This window comes from Schistocerca nitens, chromosome 2 (assembly GCF_023898315.1).
Source record: "Schistocerca nitens isolate TAMUIC-IGC-003100 chromosome 2, iqSchNite1.1, whole genome shotgun sequence".
NCBI lineage: Eukaryota > Metazoa > Arthropoda > Insecta > Orthoptera > Acrididae > Schistocerca > Schistocerca nitens.
The window spans coordinates 801619111-801641108 of NC_064615.1; the positions used below are offsets into that span (position 1 = coordinate 801619111).

The window sequence follows — 21998 nt, forward strand, 5'->3', positions numbered from 1 at the left end:
TTGTGAGACCAAATGAGGAACTACATTAAACGTATAAGCCACTGCAAATATGGACAATCATCAGCTGTGTAATGGAATGAGGACAATAAAAATTTGTACCGGACCGGGACTCGAATCCGGATTCCACCTTTATTGCGAGCTATCTCCTTACCATTGGGCTATCCGAACACTACTCGATGCCAGACATAAACTTCCATATGTCTCCATCCATGTGTCTGCAACCTGTACTCGTACAAAAAAATGGCTCAAATAGCTCTGAGCACTATGGGACTTAACATCTTAGGTCATCAGTCCCCTAGAACTTAGAACTACTTAAACCTAACTAAGCTAAGGACATCACACACATCCATGCCCGAGGCAGGATTCGAACCTGTGACCGTAGCAGTCTCGCGGTTCCGGGCTGTAGCGCCTAGAACCGCTCGGCCACCACGACCGGCGGAGGTTCGAGTCCTCCCTCGGGCATGGGTGTGTGTGTGTTTGTCCTTAGGATAATTTAGCTTAAGTCGTGTGTAAGCTTAGGGACTGATGACCTTAGTAGTTAAGTCCTATAAGATTTCACACACTTTTTTCTGTACTCGTACATCCATTACGTAGATTCCCGTATAGACGAGACATTTTGCTTGAAAGTCGCTTGCCCGATATCGGCGGATAGATACGATATTTCAGTGCCTATGTTATTGCAAATTATAATGCATACATGTCCAAAATAACATCGCATCTTAATTCGAAATAACCCAGGCACTGCAATATCATAAACTGGAAATTTCACTTAGCCACGTGAGACGAAATGAGAATAGTAGGTTGTGTGGTGTCAGATCGGTTAAAACGAAACTCTGGTGGTCAAGTAACAATTATTTATACAGTGGTAAACATAATGGGAAGGAATTTGGTGTAGTTTTTCCGAGTTCTAGGTTGCCTTTACAAACGTCAGTTTTGAAATTTACGAGTCGCATTTTATGGTTGGCATTAGTGTTGTTATGTAAGTGCTGAGTGGATGGATTCTTGTCTTTGGTGGTCCTCGGCAGTAATCGCGCTTTCCAGGCATCTGTCAGAAACGCCTCGCACCGAGCGCGCCCCCTGCCTCGTCCTGCTGGCTGTTGCCAGCGCCGTGTCGCCTGCCGTCTCGGAGACCTCCCGAAGCCTAGCGGGGTCCGTTTGCAAAGTTGCGGCGCGCCGGCCGGGAAGTGATTAAAACTTGCCCCTGCGGCGATAATGCCGCCGCCTTCGCCTTCCTCGAGGCCCCAACTTGCCGCCAACTCAATTAAACTGGCGCCGCGGCCCGCGAGCCAGTCTCCGGCAAGAAGAAGAACTCCCGAGGACCGCTCGAGTTCTGGGGCCGCGCCGCGCAGAGTCGGGACAAGTGCCGGAGGGCGCGCTGCGAGCGAAAATTGCCGGCAAGTAATATTCAGTCGCAACTGCGAAGCGGGCGAGCAACGCCGCGGGGGCTTCCTCAACCCTCTGCCGCTTCGTATTCTAGAGTTGTTCGCAATCGCGTCCATTTCCAGTGATTATCACGAGCTGGTCGACTTATTACACTTACAGCTCCCCAGAGCCACATACCGTTTATTTATATGCATCTAGCAATTAAAATTGCTATACCATGAAGACAGCATGCTGCAAACGTCAGTGAGTATATTTAATTCGTGGATATGCAACTCAAATAAAGACTAGACATATGGGAAATCAGTAAGTAAACTGTTTATTATTTCAAAAGTAATAGCCATAACTGTTCATAGCTTCATCCTACTGTGACACAAGGTGGTCAAAGCCTTCCTGGAAAGATGTTTGCGGTTCTCTGCGGAACCGTGATTGTACCCAGGCGTGCGCCTCTTCGTCCGAAGCAAATCGACGACCATCAATGTCATTCTCCAAAAATATGGAAACTGCACGGAGATACATGGGGACTGTATGGATGGTGTGTAAGGGGTTCCTAGCGAGAAGTTTGCAACGTAGTCGAAACAACCCTGGCAACATATGGGCGGGCCCACGTCAGGGTACAATCATGATTCCGTAGACAACCGTAAACATTTTTCCGCCGATGGATTGACCGTCTTCTCTCACAGTAGGATAAAAAATAGCAGTTACGCCAATTACTTTTGAAACAAGAAATAGTTTAGTTATTTTCTCCTTCTGTCTCGTCTTCCTTTGGCTGGTTCAAATGGCTCTGAGCACTATGGGACTCAACTGCTGTGGTCATAAGTCCCCTAGAACTTAGAACTACTTAAACCTAACTAACCTAAGGACAGCACACAACACCCAGCCATCACGAGGCAGAGAAAATCCCTGACCCCGCCGGGAATCGAACCCGGGAACCCGGGCGTGGGAAGCGAGAACGCTACCGTACGACCACGAGATGCAGGCTCGTCTTCCTTTGACTGTGCTTACACATATTACGTGTGAGGAAAGATTATGCAGCGAGTTTATCATTCAAAACTCGCATTTTAACGTTGAGTATTTCTGAGGAGGTCATGCAAGAAGTTGGAATTTCTACCAGCACGTGTCTGAATTCGACAGCGCCAGGATTCTTGTCTACCCAGACTGTAGTTCATCGTTCCGCGATATCGCTGCTGGCGTTGTTCGGCTTCCCACAACTGTTATGAGAATATGGAACCGTAGGGTTCAGGACGGCCATAACATCGTGCAGGATCTCAAACGTCTCGCGCCACTGGCACCCGAGAGGACAAATGGTTCAAATGGCTCTGAGCAGTATGGGACTTAACTGCTGAGGTCATCAGTCCCCTAGAAATTACAACTACTTAAACCTAACTAACCTAAGGACATCACACAACACCCAGTCATCACGAGGCAGACCGAGAGGACATACATATTATCCGCTTGACCGTACAAGATCATACATCCACGTGACGTATCATGAGTCAGGCTTGTTTATAGAAACACAAGTATCCACATGGACAATATGATGACGTTTGGAGCACCGTGGACTGTCAGCTCCGCGACCATTGTTTCGGTTTCGCTCTACGTGGGGAGCTAAGAGGGAGACGCCGACCTTGATCGCCCAACATCACTATACACGGGAGTGGCACCACGTTTTTTTTTTTCCGCTAGTCCCGGTTTTGTGTACAGCAGCACGATGGACATGCTCATGTACAGAAGCTCCGAGGAGAACGAAAACCGCCATATTGCTTTCGTTATCATTATACTGGTCCAGGACATGGAATTATTGTGTCGGGTAATATTGGGCATGTTACGCGATGAACGAAAACCGCCATATTGCTTTCGTTATCATTATACTGGTCCAGGACATGGAATTATTGTGTCGGGTAATATTGGGCATGTTACGCGGTCACCTTTGATTAATATAGCCGCTAATTTAGACAGGCGCCTTTACATCTCTGATGTTGTAAGGTAGATGGCTGTCGTCTATCTTCGAAGTCTCCGTGACGTTATCTGTCAACAAGATAACGCAAGATCGCAAGTTGCCCTTGCTTCCTTGAACTACCTCGACACAGAGGGTGCTCGACTGATTCTCTTGGCCAGCACGTTCTCCAGATCTCCTATTCACAGAAAACAACTGGTCGTAGATTGCCAGGATACTAGCCACTAGAATTGATGGAGTTGGTTCAAATGGCTCTAAGCACTATGGGACTTAACATCTGAGGTCATCAGTCCCCTAGACTTAGAACTACTTAAACCTAACTAACCTAAGGATGTCACACACATCCATGCCCGAAGCAGGATTCGAGCCTGCAGCCTTATCAGCAGCGTGGTTCCGGACTGAAGCGCGTAGAACCGCTCGGCCACAGCTGGCATAGAGTTGAAGCCACGTGGAATGACGAACGTATATCTAAAGAATGACACCATAGGACCAAAACTGCTCCTCTTATGTATGTTTATACACTAACAACCATTTCAGTCTAGCTGCCATCTTCATGTCATGGACTGAGGTCACACGAGGTTAAAGGAAAGTTCTGTGGCGTATCTGTATTCGATTCAATGCCACTGTAACTGTACCATTTATTTTTAGCTTGCTTCCTTCGTTTGTCCTTTAGTCACTTTGTTTTTATTTTCTTGCTTTTGCAGAGTCCAGTTTTATGACTGGCATGTGATTATAAGAACGAGATACGAAATACGTGTTACAAAGAATGATGGTTTTTCCATTCTAATTCTTAATATAGCAGTATGTCCAGTATGCAATGGGTTTAATCTTATCTCGTCGTATAATTCATTACGAATGGACAAGTAGGTGGGGGTGGGGGGCGTGGGGGGAGAAACTGGTCTAGGTCTTGTGCAATGGACCAATCGAATTCGACTGAAATGACTGACCCAAATCACTGGAAATCGAACTAAGTATACCTGAATCAGGAGTCATGTAAAGTTTACATAGATGGCAAATAAGAAGTTATCGAGAGGAGCCAGTGACTATTTGAAACCTTACGTCTGTCTCAGAGACGAATTCGCTCGGTTCAGAAATGGAAAAGCGTTTCCCATGACCGGTATGTGCATGGATTCGACACAATGGTCCGGCACGCTTCACCTTGTCACTAGTCATCAAGTCTGCAAGTCTGTTTCTGTGTTTGTCTGTGTGTGTGTGTGTGTGTGTGTGTGTGTGTGTGTGTGTGAGAGAGAGAGAGAGAGAGAGAGAGAGAGAGAGAGAGAGAAATCAGTTGCTTAGCGCTAGCCGATAGTGGCACACAGCAGGAAACTCTTCTCTGCAATAATACCTAAACTGCCGATAAGTGGCAATGTTCTTCCCATGTACGCTCTACTGCATCCCATTCTCTACTCATTACGCACATTCATTACCGCTTACGTATTTTCTTCATAACATAAAGGGCGAACATAAACTTTCTGTTACAAGGCCGTACAGTCCAAAACCGGAACGCCAATCAGGCGTTGAGGCAATCATCACACTGATGCTCCAGGTTGAAGACACCCGTTTCGTAATACATCACGTCATGTCCTACTGCGTGAAGAAGTCCGTAATAGCCTGCTGCATTTCTTTGACAGTCAAGGACCGTCGACCACTCGAGACAGTTTTTTAAGGGACCGAACGCTTGATAATCACATGGGGAGAGATCAGGACAATTCCATAACCGTGGTTCTCGAAAGATGTCCTGTCCCATATTTTTTATGTCCCATATTATTTATACTCCGAGGGAGACCCATCGGTAAACATAATTGGAAGGAATTAGGTGTAGTTTTTCCGAGTTCTTGGTTGCATTTACAAACGTCAGTTTTGAAATTTAGGAGTTACATTGTTGACATTCGTGTTGTTATGTTAGTGCTGAGTGGATGGATTCCTTCGGCAGTTCAAACTTTCAAATGTGTGTGAAATCTTATGGGACTTAACTACTAAGGGCATCAGTCCCTAAGCTTACACACTACTTAACCTAAACTATCCTAAGGACGAACACACACACCCATGCCCGAGGGAGGACTCTAACCTCCGCCGGCACCGGCCGCACTTCCTTCGGCAGCCAGGAAATGAATAACAGATCGTTGGTCCTGTTTGGACGCATTTGGTACTAACGTCACCATAATACACGTTACTGCATTTGCCGCACACACGTCGGAAAGACACGAATGCCCCACTAATCGCTTGCCCACAAGTCGGTGCTTATATACGCGCATCGGAGTCACGCTTCGTTGCACAGACGCTGTAGCAACTCACTCAAACCTAAATTTTTTGAACGCTGCTTGTATATTTTCTGCAGATATGGCTGTGAAAATGCTAAAATTTTTCGTACATGCCAGGAAGTTACCGAGAGTATTACGTTGTCTTATAGAATAAAGACGTAATCATAACATTAAATGCGCACATCGGCGGAGGGAAAAAGGTATAAAACATCATTCATCGGAGTATTTTTATTTGATTTAAAAGAGCGGCGTCGTAACTTTAATCACGAAATTTCCTCAGTTTCACATTTCAGTCAGAAATGAATTAATATTAACCATGCGTACTATTAAAATACTACATTCACAATAGCACTGTTTCCGAACAAAGAAAACAGTGCTGGCCAAAATTATGCGTAAAAGGTCTTCCATTATTCTTCACTGTGGCACAGTCATTTTTCGGAGTCACGTCGAAGAACCCGAATAGAAACTCCCAGAATATCCTATGCACGTTATAGGAAAACGCTTCCCATCTCATCTGTCTATGCGCCGTGGGATGTATTTGTATGCACGATGAAGAGCCTATTCGCTGACTACTTTAGCACACATCACTGATGGAGCTTCGGTCATAAATATTACGCTGCACTGCCACTGACGCCTTGCAGTAAATCACACAAACATAAATTTTTCTTGACAACGGATGTTTCACCTATAAAATCGTTAACGCTTTAACACGTTGAATGTTGGCTTTTTTCCGATTTTATTTTCGCTCCGTAACAGTAGCTCGTTACCTAGATTTATATGGTCTGCTGCCGTTGAAAAGAATTTCACTCCTGCATTTATTTTCGCCATTTTGAAGGGATTTCAAGTATTTTTATGTTCGTCCATTAAATGAAATTATAGTCGGGAATTCTTCGAGAAAGGAGCTTTACGGTTAGCTTATTTGTGGGACGTAAAATGGGCTGCTCGCCTGATAAACTTGTTCGTAACTTCGAACATAGTAAAACCCAGATCCCGTCCGTCGACTGAGACTAATATCGGAGGATTTTCGGAGATTTAAAACGGACCACAAATGCAGCTCCAAGAACGTAGCAGGCCTCGGCCCAAATTGAAACGTCGCGTGCTGAGATTTCTATAGTCCAGCAGCCAGTTCTCTTTAAGTTAACGTTTAATCTAAAATTGTAGAGAACGCAATTGTAACAAGAAAAAGGCATAACTAGTGTGCATGCCGCCTTTAAAAAGGTTATATCTATAAAAAATAAAATGATAGGTAGCTTCAGAAATTTTTAAGAAGTCTGTCCAAAATTTGTATCGGTTTTCAGATAGCTCTTTTGTGATTACATCGAAGTGTAATTTTCTGTCGGAAGTCTCGTAATGGTTATCATAATTTCGAAGAGGAATTTATGAAACTCTGTTAGTGCTGAAAAAGTTACCGCTGCCGATCTGTGACACAGACTGGTCCAGCTTCTTAACATCAGCAATAATACAAAAAGCAGAAGACGAATGACCAGAAGTGCATCCCTGGAGCTAAGTATTGTTTCTTTCTCTAACATACTTCCTCTTTGGCCACTGCCTCAGCCGTCGATTAAAGAATGTTATTTCCTCACTCCAGTCTTTCCCTGAAATTCTAGCTCTCGCATCCTTATAAGCATTACACTCCTATATACCTCACATTTGTACGTCAGTCCCAGTTTACAATTGGTTGTTTAACTTCCGTAGGCAATATTCTATCGTCTGAGTCATCCGAACACGCCGCATGAACCTAGACATTGTATTAATTGGCCAATGCGCTCCTCCTTAGTTACACAGAGATTCATGAAAGACATAACTGTTTGCACCATAAGCTGCTGTCAAAAACTTTATTAAATTGTTACTAGTTTCGGTCATATACATGGACTATTGTCTGGCACTTGTCAAAGAATCCGTTGAAGCGATGTGCTATTTGATACTTATAAACTGTTGCCTTACTATTAAGTTAAATAGGTGAGCATCAGTCTCGTTACAATATGCCACCAATATATTTTTGTTGTCTGGACAGGTGTGCTCTTTCGTTGCCCAACATGGAAAATACGTCTGTTTTAAGATATGCCTAATTTAGTCCTAATCGGTTCACGTGACAACCTTGGCAAAAAGTTCGTTCAAGTTTTCATGAAGAGCGTATTCACCTTGTGTACAGGCTATTGTCTTGCAGAATCACTACATGTATATATATCCATCTGGAAAAGAATAGCCTCCATACAAGGTGAAAATGTAAGCCGATGAACATTTACTTAAGTAGGTTCCTGCATAGATGAAAATCATACTCACATTTAACTTTAGGCTAGATTCCCCTTGTAACTCCCTCTGCAGAACAATAGTGAACAGACAAGATAACATGCGATTTGAGACCGTTACCTTGTAGGAAATAGAAGAAGCGAACAGCCTCTACTTATAACGTTATTTATTTGTCGTAAATATAGCCGCAACCGGTTTCAAATGGCTCTGAGCACTATGGGACTTAACATCTGTCATCAGCCCCCTAGACTTAGAACTACTTAAACCTAACTAACTTAAGGACATCACACACATCCATGCCCGAGGCAGGATTCGAACCTGCGACCGTAGCAGCAGCGCGGTTCCAGACTGAAGGGCCTAGAACCGCTCGGCCATACGGCCGGCGAGAACCGGTTTCGAACGGACAGTCTCATCCTCAGACGGCTGTTCATATCAAGATGCACATTTATTGAAGATGACATTAGTTTTTGGCTCTTTACTCCACTTGTGTTGAAAGATTGCTGGGATAGCGGTGCCGTCCAAAATCCCGTGAAATTTTGTCGGAACGTTGTGTGTTTGTATTCGTGATATACTGTAGAGTATATGCAGCACTTATATGCCTTGTATATAAAGACTTTGCTTAACGCAGCATTCACACGCACGCGCACCAAACAGTTTCTGCTACTGAAGAACTGTAAATTTACGGAATATTTGAGTTAAATTAAAGTTATTGCAGTCCGTTATTTTCTTATCTCTTCTTCATTGTAACAGTGGTTTGCCTATGGACAGGATGAAGAGGAACAGAATGATTTTCAGGTGTTGTCACGGTGTGTCTGTGGATAAGAATGTTGAAGGAAGACGACTACTGTGTTCATGGTATTATAAGGTTTTTCTGCTTGTAATGGAAAAGTAAGAGAAAATGAAACCTGAGGAATTTCATATGACAAGTTTGAAATATCAAAAAAAAAAAAAAAGGTTTCTGTAGGCACAAATTTTATTTTTTAACGATATTCCTTATCTCGCGTCACTAATTTCTTGAAAGGAATATATATGTAAGCAAAAGAGTTAGTAACATTCAGATGGCAAGCAACATTTGTTGTTTATGCAATAGAAAAAAGTGGTTCAAATGGCTCTGAGCACTATGGGACTTAACATCTTAGGTCATCAGTCCCCTAGAACTTAGAACTAGTTAAACCTAACTAACCTAAGGACATCACACACATCCGTGCCCGAGGCAGGTTTCGAACCTGCGACCGTAGCAGTCGCGCGGTTCCGGACTGCGCGCCTAGAACCGCGAGACCACCGCGGCCGGCTGCAATTGAAAAACTCAGTTTTTACAGTTGCACAAAAAACTTTACTGATGTGTAAGTAACACAGAAATTCACTTGTCTGAAGCATGCATACACGATGTTTCACATTTCCTGCTACAGGGATTGTAGAGGGGACTTCGTAGATAAAGTTTTGATAAGGGACCCATATCCGGAAATGTACACAAACGGCAAGAGGTGTATCTGAGACCCGTGCTTTCGTTCACACGGTCCAGAAACCCTGGTGCGCGTCCGTGGAACATCACAGTCAACCCTCGTAGTTGTGAACGTACCGGTTTCTCGGAGTCGTTAAAGTAGTCGGACGAAAATCATATGTGTTGGACTGAAGCGATCCAGAAAACGTTCTCGATACGTGCGTTTTGCAGGTCTACCATTACGTATCGTACTTTGAAGCGCAAGATTTGAAAGCGATCTGATCGTCAAACGTATTTTATTAGGAACTTCTATACAGTCTCCGTTGGAAGGTCGCACAGTTCAGAATCGGTATGCCAATCAGGTAAAATCTTCGTCAACGTTGACGCAATCATGCCAACGACGCAACAGGCTAGAATAGAAACACCGTGTCCTGCTGTTTGAAGAAGGCCGTAATTGCCTGCAGCACATCCTCTCCGTAAGGAACCGTTGACTATTGCAGGCCGTTTTCAAGGGACCGTTGGCGTGATAACAGCATGGAGAGATATCACGACTATAGTTCGGGTGCACGAGTGTCTCCTACTTCAGTTGGTGTAACTTCTGGGTTACACTTGCGATATGGCTACGTGTGTTATCATGAAGCAGCAGTAACCCTTGCAGCAGTATTTTCCGGATGTTTCGCTTTAATTGCACGCCATAATTTCTTCAGCTTGCGCACTACCGTTCCTCAGTGAGGAAGACACTGGGATGAGGATGGCCCACCAGATCGACCGCGGTCTTGTGTCGAGCGCAACCAGCACGGAACTTGGCACATGTCTCCATAACGGAGGATTTCGACAGACATTCTGCCCCACACACGTTCTTTGTTCTGCAGTGGATGTCTACTGTTGTTTGAGCTTCGGTAGCCAAGAAAAGAAAACAGCACGTCGGTCGTGTTTGGATGCCAACGGCCTTACCGCAGTGGTAACACCGGTTCCCGTCAGATCACCGAAGTTAAGCGCTGTCGGGTTGGGCTAGCTCTTTGAGGGGTGACCATCCGGTCTGCCGAGCGCTGTTGGCAAGCAGGGTGCACTCAGCCCTTGTGAGGCAAAACTGAGGAGCTACTTGACTGAGAAGTAGCTGCTGCGGTCTCGGAAACTGACATACGGCAGGGAGAACGGTGTGTTGACCACATGCCCCTTCATATCCGCATCCAGTGACGCCTGTGGTCTGAGGATGACACGGCGGCCAGTCGGTACCTTTGGGCCTTCATGGCCTGTGCGGGAGGAGGAGTCGTGTTTGGACACATTTGGTAACAACGTCGCCACAGTACACGTTTCGTATTTACCGCAGGCGCTTCGGCAAGATACGACGCCACACTAACCGCCTGTCTACATGTCGGTGCTTATATAGCCGCATCGGATTTGAGCTACGTTGCACATACGCTGAAGTAAAACTCTGAAACGGAAATTTTTTGATCGCTCCTTATGTAACCAAATAGTACATTTCCGTATATGGTTTCCTTATCAAAATTTTATCTACTAAATCTGTTAGCAGGTTGTACCAGGAATTGTGATACGCCCTATAGACAGACCTCGCGGCACAATTTGAAACAGCTAGTATTTTTGTCCTACATCTCCTCGGTATTTTTTCACAATGGTTTCCCACACAAATACATTCCCACTTCTTCTTCGCGATAATCTTCGTTATTTACTGACATGTTGGAGAGATCGTGTTGTAACTAATTATGTCCGTAACGCGGTTCTTTCTCTTTGAAGAGTTCCATTTTGTCGTATTTCCCAGGCTGTGTTTTAGTTATAGGACAATGTCATCTTTGAAATCTGTAACCTTCTTTGTTCCTTCCTTCGTCGCCTAAGCGCTGCCATTTCTAGATGCAGAACTATCCCTTTGATTCTGTCCGCCTAAAAGCAGCAGTACGGGTTACGTGCCTGTAGCGAATTCTGCACCTTCTCTCAGGCTGACACGAACTGCAGTGGCGAGTGAGCCGCGATGCGAACGTGGGCGTCTCAAAATGTCCGAATCCACTCACATCTCTCAAAGTAAATTTCGACCTGGGCGGTAGCGCTCGGCGGTGTTACCGGGTGAAATGCACTAGTGGAAGCCAGAGGTAGCGGGTGAATTGTGGTAGCGGTTGCTGGGGCTGGCAGCGGTGTCGGGGTGGTCCGGACAGCCATCGTCACCTGTTGGGTCGGCGACCAGGCCTCCGGCGACGCCGTCATCGCCTCGGTAGAAAGGTCGCACGTTCTGCACGCACCTGGCGCCGCGCTCCGCTTTGTGCTGCGAGGCATCCCCAGCCAGGCATCTCCGTCACTATGCCCGAGCGCCGCCGCTCTTGCTACAGAGGCTGTCTCTGAACTTGACCTCCATCCCATTACTCGACTTACACGGTATGTGTAACTAATGACTGCCGTCGTGCCGAAGAGAGCTGTTATTTTTCTGTTTTGTTTACAGTCTACATTCTTTTATGTTCTCTACTCACATTTTTACATCTGCGAAGGTACTTCTCTCAACGTCCTTGACAGTCTTTCCTTTTTTACATGTTCTAAACTTTGCTTGTTCCTGCAATATATCCCTCCTCCCCTTTCCACCTCGCCCCCTTCCTTCCCTCACCAACCGTACCACGCAACTGACCCTTTCCTACTTTTTTTTTTCTTTTTGCTTGCGCCTTTGTCCCGCAGTTCTCGCAGAGGTTGACGTGGTTACAACGGATTTGGCATGGTTAATTTAAAGGGGCCGCCGGATGCCCTTCCTGCCGCCACCCCATACCCCCTGGGACGGAATCAGTGTACCCCGGCTGTCTACGTCTAGTGTAAATTATCATACAGTTGTAAGGGGTCCGTAGGCCCTTACTATAACTTTGCACTCGGCACAGGTCGATAGGGCGAACAATCGATTGCGGCCCTTACTATAACTTTGCACGCGGCACAGGTCGATAGGGCGAACAATAGATTGTGACGTGTTGCGGGAGCTAGTGTCGAGATGCGCCAGAGTGGTTGGAGGGAATGGTGTGTGTGTGTGTGCAGGCCATTATTGGAATACAGGTATTTTAACCGAGAATGGTGTCACCATCGCCGTGGTTAGACCCCTAAATAATAAATAAATACCGGGAAAGTGATGAAGTATCTTTATAAAAGTGATCAGTGACGTTACTAGTGCCGATATTTTGTTTCGCGTCTACCGCGCCGGCCTTACCTTGGTTTGCAGTGCTGGATGCAGTGATGGATTAGCGTGTGACGATAATGGCAAATGAAGAAAGCCTGTGCTGAGATTAGCCGTAATTAGATATGTATGACGAAGGCAGTGGCTGTCTTCTTTTTGTGTTTTGAGAAGAATAATTAGTAAAACTGTGTTGGTGTTCCTTATTACCATACATTTAGTATTATAGTATTGAACAGGACGAACTGGAAAGTAACAACTTCCGTAGCAGTCAATTCCGATTACCAGCCCCATTAGGTTCACGGTCATGTTAATAGTAAATATTGGGCTGCTATTCCATCAGATCAGGTCGGGATAAAAACGGAGGTGTTACACAGTGCTAAAGCATTTCAAATGTCTGCGAGTCGTGTAAGTGAGGCGGGATGGGACCAACCCGGTATTCACCTAGGGGGATGTAGAAAACCGCCTAAAAACCACATCCTGGCTATCCTGCACACCTACCCACGTTCGTAATCCGCCGAGCGGATTCGATCTGGGGCCGGTGCGCCTACCCGAGTCCAGGAAGCACCACATTAGCGCTCTCGGCTAACTTGGCGGGTCAACTGATTCTTTCCAACTGTAGTTACTTATTCGTGAATGCCTCTACACATGTTGCACTAACACCTACTTTGTAATGGTAAGAGATATTATGGACGAATAAAACTAAACGTTCTTTCGAACCTTCTCTGCAAACAGGTAGAGCGAAAAATTTATCTTCCACAAGATAGAATAGATTTAATCGTGCGTCAACGCCCGGTCATCTATACCACATATACCCGTTTCATTCCGTCCTTCATTATTCTTAATTGACGGATGACTTTTGTTCAAAATGTAGAGAAAAATACGTGACGATAAACGTTTGTCGAAGTACATCCAATGATGTAAAATACGCGACAAGTTTAAATTGCTCTTAGAGCGAAGTGAAAATGATGAGGACTGATCCACAACGACTGAGATTGTTTTTTTCACTCCATTTCAGTGTTTACATTATCTTTTTCAAAGTACGCCCCTCGTAATTCAATGCACTTTTGCACAGCTTCTCTTCCAGTCCTCGAATACTTGGTGCAGGCCATTCTTTGTCAGGGCTTTGAGAACCGCCTCACTTTTCCAGAACTGCTTCAGACTTCTCAAATCTTATACCTCTAAGCTTTGCCTTTAGTGATGTAAATTTTAAAAAAATCACAGGGTGCAAAATCGGGTCTGTAAGTCGGGTGCGGTACACATGTAATGTTGAACTGAGCCAGAAACTGCAAGACTCGATTTGCGATGTGAGGCTGCGCATTGCCGTGATGAAGTCGCCGCCCAGTCCGAACAAATTCTGCTCGTTTCCTTGAAATGTGCTTTCTCAGTTTAACCAAGACTGACGTGTGACATTCTGCTGTAACAGTAGTGTGAAGGGGAACTGCATACTGGTAAAATAATCCATGGCTGTCAAAAAATGTGATCGCCATCACTTTCCCTGCAGATGGAACAACTTCCGCCTTCCAGACTGTACTGGCTCGTTTTCCTTCAGTATCATAATGATGCAAATATAACTCATTACCGGTGATTATCGATTCCAGAAACACGTCCCCTCTATCAGCATAGAGACGCAGCACCTCACGGCGTTTCTCCATTCGCACAATCTTTTGTTCGGGAGTCAGCAAACGTGGCGTGCAACGGGCACAAACACGATTCATATGGAGTTGTTTATGCATAATCGTAAAGACATCACGATATGAAACTGTCAGCCTTTCGTCGAGGTTACGTAATGTTATCCGCCTTCACGGACAATCACAGTAGCTGTGTAGATGTTGTCCTCAGTGACATCAGAAACCGAAACATGACGCCCACCATGCTGGACAAAGACAAGTCCGCCTTCTTTGAAGTCCTTAAACCACCTAAACAGCCGGCCTGGGTGGCCGAGCGGTTCTAGGCGCTACAGTCTGGAACCGCGCGACCGCTACGGTCGCAGGTTCGAATCCTGCCTCGGGCATGGATGTGTGTGATGTCCTTAGGTTAGTTAGGTTTAAGTAGTTCTACGTTCTAGGGGACTGATGACCTCAGAAGTTAAGTCCCATAGCGCTCAGAGCCATTTGAACCACCTAAACACTGTTGGACAAGGTAGTGCATCTTCACCGTACGCTTGCCGTACCTTATCGTAAGTTTCATTAGCTGTGTCGTTTAAATGAACACAGAATTTTATTGCACCGTACTGCTCCTCTCGCATCACCTGCACTGTTTGGTATGCGAAATGCAAAGAGCGTCTACAAAACATACTATTACTACCAACCTACCCGTACAAGAATGGACATTATACTTAAGAACCCGCTCTTTCCAAATATTCATGTTACAGATAGGAAGCTAGAGTAAATTCAGTCTCAGTACTTTTGTTGATCAGCCCTCGTAATTTCTGTTTTTCATAACTTTGCTTTTTCCCAAATAAACTAGAGTTCGTGATGTTCCAAAAGGACCCATCCGATGTTACAAGACTATATCTTCGACATGAATAAAGATAATAACTTGATGTGGATTTTGACTTACGCGTCGAAACAAAAAACTAAAAGTTCTCCTTGGCGTCAGCTGTAAATTGTCGATTCGTGTAGTTGTCTGAAGCTTGCCTGGTGGCTCGTTCACTGGTTAATTATCTAATGAGTGGAAGCTGACGACAACACTGCAACAAAAGATGCTTCATTTTTCAGCACCCTTTCTTAACGAAGGGCTACGTCAGCGATGGATCTGTCATAGCGGGCGAACGGATCTGCCATTGCACCATCTGACCTCCGGGGTCACATGTTCCCAAGGTATGTGGTTTATTGTGTGGATTTGAGAACGACTCCGTTTATGCGCCTCCCGTTCCAACAGCTTTGAGCGACCTGCAACGCCACACAGCAATAGAAATGAAGGCCGTAACGCAAGACACGTTCGAAAAAGTATGGGACGAGCGTAACTGCAGTCTGGATGTTTGCCGCTCGTCAAGTGAAAGGCAAACAAAAACAAAAAGTACATCAAAGTTGTATTCGTATGCATGTAGAAGATTTACCCTTCTAAAATCGGAAGGTGCTTTTGAAAATAAAACTTTTTTTAGTCCGATGTGCAAGTTAAAATTTATGCCAAGCCTCTATCATCATTCATGCAGAACATACAGTCACTTGTAACAGATTAATATTTTTAATTCAGCTCCTATTTTTCACTGATGTATTTAGTCGTCTTAAAGTGGACGGCATGTAGATGTGTATAATATAACTGATGTTAATAAATTATAAAGTATCTTTTTACATAATGTTCTGTGATACCGGTCTGATTAACTTGAAGTAGACACTTGATTTTTGACTCGCGTCATTTCTAGTTCCTTACCTTTGGATTTTCTCACAGTTTCACTTCCGTACAACTCTGCAGTCGAAATATTTTCCTCGAAGTCATTTAAATGTTTTCTACAGGCGGCCAAGATCTTTGACGAAAAGCTAACTTCGTCTTGCTCTATCTTGCTGTTGTCGCCTTTACTTTCGTCGTAGTATCTGACCTCGTTTCCTGTCTAGAAGCTCAAAGCTTGTCTCGTCTCTAATAATACAGGGTGATTCAAAAAGAATACCACAACTTTAAAAATGTGTATTTAATGAAAGAAACATAATATAACCTTCTGTTATACATCATTACAAAGAGTATTTAAAAAGGTTTTTTTTCACTCAAAAACAAGTTCAGAGATGTTCAATATGGCCCCCTCCAGACACACGAGCAATATCAACCCGATACTCCAACTCGTTCCACACTCTCTGTAGCATATCAGGCGTAACAGTTTGGATAGCTGCTGTTATTTCTCGTTTCAAATCATCAATGGTGGCTGGGAGAGGTGGCCGAAACACCATATCCTTAACATACCCCCATAAGGGGGTAAGATCAGGGCTTCTTGGAGGCCAGTGATGAAGTGCTCTGTCACGGGCTGCCTGGCGGCCGATCCATCGCCTCGGGTAGTTGATGTTCGGGTTTCATAACTAACCTTTTTCGTAGGACTCTCCATACAGTTGATTGTGGAATTTGCAGCTCTCTGCTAGCTCTGCGAGTCGATTTTCCTGGGCTACGAACAAATGCTTGCTGGATGCGTGCTACATTTTCATCACTCGTTCTCGGCCGTCCATAACTTTTCCCTTTGCACAAACACCCATTCTCTGTACACTGTTTATACCAACGTTTAATACACCACCTATCAGGAGGTTTAACACCATACTTCGTTCGAAATGCACGCTGAACAACTGTCGTCGATTCACTTCTGCCGTACTCAATAACACAAAAAGCTTTCTGTTGAGCGGTCGCCATCTTAGCATCAACTGACGCTGACGCCTAGTCAACAGCGCCTCAAGCGAACAAATGTACAACTAAACGAAACTTTATAGCTCCCTTAATTCGCCGACAGATAGTGCTTAGCTCTGCCTTTTGTCGTTGCAGAGTTTTAAATTCCTAAAGTTGTGGTATTCTTTTTGAATCACCCTGTACAACTTGGTACTGGTCCCAGACCATCTAACATTATTCAATAACTATCTGAAAGACGGCGTTAAAATTTCGTTTGTGAATTATACTTCCTTACAATTCGTCTAACAAATCCACATACAGCATTTGTCTTCCCATTTCACAGCCGGCCGTGGTGGCCGAGCGGTTCTAGGCGCTTCAGTCCGGAACCACGCGACTCCTACGGCCGCAGGTTCGAATCCTGCCTCGGGCATGGAAGTGTGTAATGTCCTTAGGTTAGTTAGGTTTAAGTAGTTCTAAGTTCTAGGGGACTGATGACCTCCGATGTTAAGTCCCATAGCGCTCAGAGCCATTTGAACCATTTTGAACCCATTTCACTCTAAGTCTGTGTGTTTGAATAAGGAATTGAGTCTCGTTTCTGCAGAATGCGACTCAAGAATCTTAACCAGTGTGTCACCTCGCTCAGTAAAGTAAATACAGGAAACACGTTGAAGTAGTACCTGGAGTTACAATGACATAATGTGTTTTGCGTTTTTAGGTGTGCATTGTGTCTCAAATACGATCTTAGGTTTTGGTATTAGTTGTGAAAGTACACTTGAAAGACAGTGTGGTGATTAACTTCGATTTATAAACGTTTGGGTGCCTAAAATAAGATGCTCGTTACAAGTGCCATAAGTATTTGTGTCAAAAGTGGAGGACTTCATATACGGTACAATGCGATACGCAGAATATGTACTGCTGGGTTACAGAATAAAGTATTTTATGAAGATTATGAGTCCACACAAGGAACAGGTGCGGTACTACGGCAGTACAACTCAAGAAAGAATCATACTAGTGCGGATGTGTGTTCATAATCGAGAAATGAATACCAATCAGAGTGAACGTAGCACATAAACATGCTGCTCGCCTTGGCAGTTGTACGTGGTCGAATAAATCCGAAAAGAATCGAAGCAGTGAAGTCGGCACCTGCGCATAGTAATCGTAATTTGTCGGCAGTACTATGCAGAAACCCTGTTAGGTGCCAAGACGTGGATGTAATATCTGATATGGAAGATGGAGCGAAAATGATTAAGAAGATTAGGTGGGTCGTAAATGAGGTGCCTGTATAGCGTACAAGTCAGTGGACAAAGTTGGAGAATTTATTGCTGTGACGTGTGAATTAATTGAAGCTTCGGAGCGTGCGCGTAAGCGGGCAGGTAAGTAGACGAGAAGGGGCGATGCCTCAGAAGAGTAAACGTATTCCTAACGTATAACTCATGTTTCCCGTCCCCTGGCCCGCGACGTAATTAGAAAGCTGACACTTGATGAAGCTTAAGTGCGACATGGTGTGGCCCTAGCCAGACATTATTACCTGCCACGCGTCCCCTTCCGCATCAGATAGCATGTACTTCACCTTCGCAACGCACATAGTACGGGGCTTGCAGCTCTTAGTCACGTGGATGTATTTCCATCCTAAATCAACAAACCATAATCCAATAGTTCCTTTTGCTCCTTTACACTGACTTAATCCAACTTGTACATTGTCCGTCTCCGTAGATGCGGAGTCAGCACAACAGATTACTAACCGAAAGGGCCCGGGTTCGATTCCTAGCCAGGTCGGAGGATTCTTCTCCCCTCAGAGATTGGTGTTCTGTTGTCCATATCTTTGTACCGTCATAAATGACTCGAAAATCGCCTACGTGACCTCACATGACAAGTCTAGGCCTATGTAACTAATTAATGTTCTGAATTATCGAAACATACTGTGGTTTCATCCACTGTTGAAATGGGATTGTGCATAAAAAATAATGATAGACAAGTTCCTTGTACATAATTCACTTTTTATAGTGCATGTACTGCAGTGTTTTGTCTGCTGTATTTAATTGTATGGTATTTCGTTATTTCTCATCTAGTTCCTATGACAGTTCATCTTACCCCAGAAGGTGACGCTGCCTTCCTCCATGTCCCTCCAACTGAACCTGTGCTCCATCTCTAATGACATCGACGTCATGCTACTCTTCAAAATCTGCTTCTGCGATTATTATTCTAGAACATTTTAATCGATGAAAATATAGTAACTAATTCTGGAGTTTATTTAATAAGATATTTGTCCTTCTCAATATATAATCTGTATCTAAAGGGGACGACAGAGATTTTGTAGACAGGTAAGATCCATCCAGCGGATTACGAAGGGGCAAAACTCCAACTACAAGTTCATTCTCCTTATAAATAACAATTACACTTTCATTATGAGGAACAGGAGGAAGATCTGTATGGGACACTAGGGAAAAAGATGAGCCATTAACTTCTGGTTGGCGCTGGCGCCATTAACATCAGAGCACATGCATAGTTTTATATTAATTTATTATCTCTTAGTGTTCTCGGTGTTTTCTCCGTCTGTACCTAGAGAAATAAAATTTATTTAAAATCTTGATTTTTTAGTATTAATATACAGTTCTAATTAAAGCTAATTAACACATAAGCAACCATCATTATATATATATATATATATATATATATATATATATATATATGTGTGTGTGTGTGTGTGTGTGTGTGTGTGTATAATTTTTCAATCCCAGTTGCACATTTTTTACAGTATGACAAGTGTCGATCTCCGTGGTTCATCTTCAGATCTAAAAAAGAAGTAACTGCAAATATGAGCTACCTATTATTTTACAAAAAGTAGAAAATCATTGTACATAGCTGTTGCCTCACAAACACATCTTTTCTATATCGGCACTACGTCTCAGGTTATTGTGCTGTGCTGTTGTGACTGTATTTTAAATAGGTAAGTAGAGGAGGGAGGGGAGAGGGGAAAATGTGGAAGAGGATGGGAGGGAGGGGACAGGAGTGAAAGTGGAGTGATGTAGATTGGGAGAGGGAAGAGAAAACATGGAAGGGACAGGGCAGGATGTCATGAGAATGACGGATTTAGATTCCGTAAAACGTTACAGTAACGTGGGTAAAAGAAGAGAGTAAAATTACGTAAAACTGTATCATTAAAATGAAAAGTATATCCTTTCTATTTTTTGTAAAATGATTGATAGTGCATGTTTAGTTTTACTCTGTTTCTAGATCTGAAGATGGTCCAGGGACCTCGAAACTCGTCATACTGTGAAAATGGTGCAACTGGGACCGAAAAATAAACGATACATAACAAATTAAAGAAAAATCAAATTTATAAATGCCATAATTTGCATGAAATTTAATCACGTATCGTTCCCCAGTCGTCCACACGTAATACACGGACTAAACCTTTCTTATTGTAAATGTGGCAATAGGAGACATAAATAAAATTTCCTTCACTTGTAGTATGTATATAAACAAGCATGAAATCCTGCTCATTACGTTTCTGATACGACGCCCAGCGCCGAAGGAAAGCGCGGACTGTTTCCCATTAGAAACAAAATGGTTTTTAAGGTGAAATTCTATACGCCCATTCGACAGCGCGGTCCCTGGTTAGTCGAATGTGTTATTCTTTTTATCGATATGTGTTAACAGAAACAGTAAAACACGAAGAATAATCAGCTCTCCAGCAGCGACTGAGCAGCGCTTCTGCGTGGCGATAGCAGTCAGTCGAATGAGCACATAAAATTCAACTTTAGAAATCATGTTGTTAGTCACGAGAAATAAAACCGATGCTTTCCGTCGAACTACGAATGTCTGATGAAACATCTAAGGAAAATATATATCCGACATGTCCGTCACAAGAAAAGGCTCCGAGCCCTATGGGACTCAACATCCATGGTCATCAGTCCCCTAGAACTTAGAACTACTTAAACCTAACTAACCTAAGGACATCACACAACACCCAGCCATCACGAGGCAGAGAAAATCCCTGACCCCGCCGGGAATCGAACCCGTCCGTCACGAACATGTCGGCTATAGTTCTAATTTGCTATGTACTTTAAGGATGTGAACTAGGGTTGGAAGATATGTTCGACTTTTGCTGCAATACTAGCTTTTCGATTACGATTTTCGTCTCCCCACTGGCGTATTGCTATTCTATATAAAGTAAATATTTTAAAGTGCGCTCTTAACTCCTTCGTGCAAATATCAATTATTGCATTACATTTAATTTTAGTGTGTCCGTATATTTTTAATATTTTTGTTCCCACTGATGGCTGGGAAGAAGCTATGACGGAAATAAAAGAAAGGTTCAGAATTGGGATTAAAATTCAGGGTGAAGGGATATCAACGATAAGATTCGCCGATGACATTGCTATTACAGGATTTGCCGAATGGAATGACCACTCTAACGAAAAAAATTCTGGAAATTTGTGGTAAGGTCTTACCGGACTAAACTGCTGAGGTCATCGGTCCTGCCCGCATCTCGTGGTCGTGCGGTAGCGTTCTCGCTTCCCACGCCCGGGTTCCCGGGTTCGATTCCCGGCGGGGTCAGGGATTTTCTCTGCCTCGTGATGGCTGGGTGTTGTGTGCTGTCCTTAGGTTAGTTAGGTTTAAGTAGTTCTAAGTTCTAGGGGACTTATGACCACAGCAGTTGAGTCCCATAGTGCTCAGAGCCATTTGAACCATTTGAACCATCGGTCCTTAAGCTTACACACAACTTAATCTAACTTAAACCACCTTACGCTAAGAACGACACACCCACCCATGCCCGAGGGAGGACTCGAACCTCCGACGGGAGGAGTCGCGCGTACCGTGACAAGGCGCCTGAGACCGCGCGCCTACCGCGCGGCCGCTCTATCGAGTACAGAGAATGAGAAGAAAGCGGTAAAAGATAAAAGTAGTGAGCAGTTCCCGACGCTGAAAACAGAGGAAAACTTAACATCAAAAGGCGATCAAAAAGTAGATGAAGTTAAGGAATTGTGGTAACTTGGAAGAAAAATAGCTTACGACGAACGAAGTAAGCAGAAGAGAAAAAGCAGACTAGCACAGGCGTGAGGGCATTCCTGGCCAAAAGAAGTCGACTAGTATCAACCATAGACCTTAATTTCAGGAAGAAATTTCTGCGAATGTACGTTTGGAGTACAGCAATGTATGCCAGTGAATCATGGACATGGACAGAAGAGAATCAAAGCGCTTGAGATTTGGTGCTACAGAGAAATGCCGAGAATTTGGTGTACTGAA

The 21998-nt window shown here is 44.0% G+C and overlaps 1 protein-coding gene and 1 pseudogene across 1 annotated transcript in view; one reads left to right on the top strand and one right to left on the bottom strand.

Annotated features, from left to right (window-relative positions):
* Positions 1–21998, bottom strand: part of LOC126235344 (T-box transcription factor TBX20-like) — a 255113-nt gene that overhangs the window by 220459 nt on the left and 12656 nt on the right. The window lies entirely within an intron of this gene.
* Positions 10230–10347, top strand: LOC126237818 (5S ribosomal RNA; annotated as a pseudogene).